We start from the raw sequence: 3,757 nt of genomic DNA on the forward strand, positions 1-3,757 counted from the left end.
CTCTCAATATATAATCTTATTTTGTTTATTATTTTGGATTCTAATTTTTTACTAATTATGTTTTTATTATTATTTATGGTTATTTTTTATTTAATTTATCATTTCTAATAGGAACAATAATACATATTATAAAAATATTAGAATAATAAATAATGCACAAAAATTACAATGATAAATTTTACAATATCAAACAAAAAATATTCTATAATTATTTTAATACTTTCAGTATTCTTTTATTTAGTATTGTTTTGGACGATAAAATTTTATTACTTATGACTCTATTATTATGTATGATCAATTTTTTTATTTACTTTGTCGTTTTTAATAAAATCAATAATTCATATTATAACAGAATTACAATAACAAATTTAATAAAAAATTAAAAATAAAATATGAAAAAAAATACTAAAAATTGATAAAAAAAATTAAAAATATTTGGAATGACCTGAAACAAATCTGAAATTTCTTTTGAAAAAAATCTATTAAAACCAATAATGATCATCAAAGATAAACGCATATTTAACTGAACGCAGAAGCAAAAATTTCTTACTTCAAGTAGACGTGCTTTTAGGTTGCAAAATCACTTCTACTTTTAGAAAAAAAGGTTGCCAAACATCAAAAACTTAAACGTACTTTTATCCTCTTCATGGGCGTTCGCCAAACACACCCTTAGTCAAATTATTTAACTATCAGCTATTAACTTCACATAAAGTTAAAGACTTATGTACATTAATTTTCATGTGAAGTTAACAATTAAAAATCGTGAGTGATTTAATTAAATTTGTCAAATCATAAATAACTAATTTTCCACATTTTCACATACATAAATGATTAATTTTCAAGCAAATTATTTAAAAAAATATTTATAAATAATTGAAATATGCATAGAAATGAGGCTCTCTAGCATATCATTTATAAATTTTTATTTCCAGAAATAACGATTGAATTAGAACTGAATCATAACCCCTCAATCATAACACAAGGATGTATCTCATTATCAATCCATTGACCACTCATTAGAATTACACAGACATGCTTATGAAGCAATTATTATATAAGACAATAATCACATTAACATTAATTAACAATTACTATTTTACTGGAAATCATCTATTTGCACAATTAAAATAAACTAATGCAGAGATAGACAATAGCCACAATCAAAATAAACTAATGCAGAGATAGACAATAGCTTATGAATTTATCCTGATACTCAAATTGATACAATTGCAATCAAGATTGAACTTTTGGTTAGGAGTTATCTCATTGTCTAATTATTAAAATTACTTTTATCTTTCGACCATGATGAAGACAATTATATATATATAAAACAAAGCATACATAGTGAAGACAATTGCTTCACTTATTTTCTTGTTCATATCAATGATATAATAGTATATACACCAAGAGAAAAATACAACACTCTAAAGCAAATTTTTAAATGAATATTAACAAAGTAATAACCACACCAATGATATTCTGATCTTTTTGTAGTTAGCTACATAGAAAAACAAAAAAAGAAAACTTATGCTTTAAAACATGCAAAGAATTTGGCTGGTGTACGACCACTACTACAAAACTTTGCAGTTATTTCCTCTAACTCGATAAACTCTTCCCTCTTTTGAGCTTTAACCATTGCCCTTTTCTCTTCTGCTGACCTATGAATATCAGCTATCTTATTCTTCATCTTTTCTGCATATGCTGCTTTCTTTCTTTTCAAATTTTCCTGTTAAAACAATTTTTTTAGTAATGTTATGTGTTAGTTGAATACATACAAGTCTTAGTGAAATTTAAAAAAGCATTCTCTTTGCAAATAATAATCTATGTATAGTTAGAAAAGTTGATGACCTCAATTATCTTGAGTTGTGCCTCCACTGAGGTTTTCTTTTTACTCTCCCACAATCCAACGGCTGAAAGCTTCTTGTATGCTCTGTTTGGTCATTTCACTTTCATCAAGCTCAGTACTCAATAATAGAGAATGGAGTTGAAAATTTGTCTCAATCAAATTTACATGGGTAGGTTTGCAAGTGAAGTATATATATATACTACCTTCAACTAAGGGTCCATTTCAACACTTCAAAGTGATGCAAATAACAATAAGAAAGCTTTCAAGGCAGTAAAACTTCAACAGAGAACCTCATTGCTTTCTTCCAAAATGTATATGAGAATATCAAGTTTTTAAAGCCATTCTTGATGGCAAAATTAAAAGCAGTGTAATTACCAATGGAACCAAATAATTTGAAACCAACGAAGATATCAGACTATAATTTTGAGCTACTTGAATGTTTGAGAAATTAGATTCTAAACTTTAAAATAACCACAAAAAAACCAAGAAACATGAGTGATAAAAAATTAGGAATTTAAAAACTCCAAATTGAGGAAAAATGTGAAAAAATGTAAAAAGACCTAATATGCACTGATGGATGGACTTGGCCATGCCGGACTTGAAGATGAGAATATGGAGGCAGCGCTTGAGGAAGTTCTCGACAGTGAGAGAGAGAGAGAGGATGTAATCGAGCTTGTTTTGCGTCTCGTCGAGGAGGTCGTAATGGAACATCTTCAGAGGCTTGGGCATTGCGACCAGATCTGGAGAGGCGATGAACTGCGGTGGCGACGGCAACGACGACGGCGAGGCGAGCTCTCTCTGTTTTGCTCTTCTCTCAGATCTCCTCAGCCAACGGCACTGAGTCCACGCCCAAACTGTGCTCTGAGTGCTTCACATCTGCTGGATCAAAAGCAGAACAAGCGGCAGAACTTGCCGGGAAAGATGACGCAACGATGACACCGCGTGGATTTGACGCGCTATAGTGAGAGGGAGCTGGCCTTACGCTTCAGAGCTCCAGCATCGCGGTGTTTCTCCTCCATTGGAATCGAAAAATTCTGATTAGGGTTTTGTAGTTCAATCACTCGATCTCCACCACCGTAGTGCGCCGTCTCCTTCTATGGATTCTTGCCAGTGATCCCAAGTCAACTTAATCCTACCTGTTAATGGATTTTAGTATTCTTTTGTAATAAGAAATTCTAAACCTTTTTAAATTTCTCCCAACCGTTACTTTGCTTTATTTGTGAACTATCCCATATATTTTTGATTATTTGAGTTTATAACCTGGTCTTTCAAGATCCAAATTATTCTTTTCCCACTGTAGAAAGCTCCAAGTTAATACATGTAAACTTTTCTGTGATTCTTTTTTGAGACAAAAAATACCTTTTGTTCCTTTCTGAAATCCTTTTATAATTGAATAAGATAAGTTCGTTACACATCGATCGGATATTGGTGAACAACTGAACATTGAATCATAATAATTGAAAATAATCTTAATGTCCTTAACCAGTTTATAATGTATATATCCGTTTACAATCTAAGTTTACTGCTCATTACATTCGAGATATAATGTACCGATCAATTAGTGTTTTGATTGTTAATTGAATTATTAATTTGTTTAATTTTAATGTTGTACTAGCTTCTGTTTACGTACTTATATTAAAAAATAAATAATCATTTCTGACCATGAAAAATTTAAGCGCTAACAAAATTTATTCAAAAAAATTAAACTAATTTTATATTCATGAAATATTAATTTTGTTTGTCAAAAATATCCATTTATTAAATTTTTATTAACCTTATTGAAAAAGCATGTCAAATTTTTAAATTGTCTTTATTATTATCTTCAATCTCTTAAAACAACAATAATCAAAACCACTGTCCTATTTTTCAAATTCTAAACTTGTTATCCTCTTCCATCACTAACATCACTAA

The 3,757-nt window shown here is 29.7% G+C and overlaps 1 long non-coding RNA gene across 2 annotated transcripts in view; it reads right to left on the minus strand.

The window, feature by feature from the left end:
• The window catches only part of LOC107637738, a 4,181-nt gene continuing 1,785 nt past the window's right edge, over positions 1,362 to 3,757 (minus strand). For both annotated transcript variants that reach the window (XR_002361000.1, XR_001619492.2), the window contains 3 exons: positions 2,407 to 2,982; positions 1,849 to 1,930; positions 1,362 to 1,726 (listed from right to left, as the gene is read on the minus strand). This is a non-coding gene — a long non-coding RNA (uncharacterized LOC107637738). The remainder of the gene's footprint in view (positions 1,727 to 1,848; positions 1,931 to 2,406; positions 2,983 to 3,757) is intronic.

Source organism: Arachis ipaensis, chromosome B04 (genome assembly GCF_000816755.2).
Source record: "Arachis ipaensis cultivar K30076 chromosome B04, Araip1.1, whole genome shotgun sequence".
NCBI lineage: Eukaryota > Viridiplantae > Streptophyta > Magnoliopsida > Fabales > Fabaceae > Arachis > Arachis ipaensis.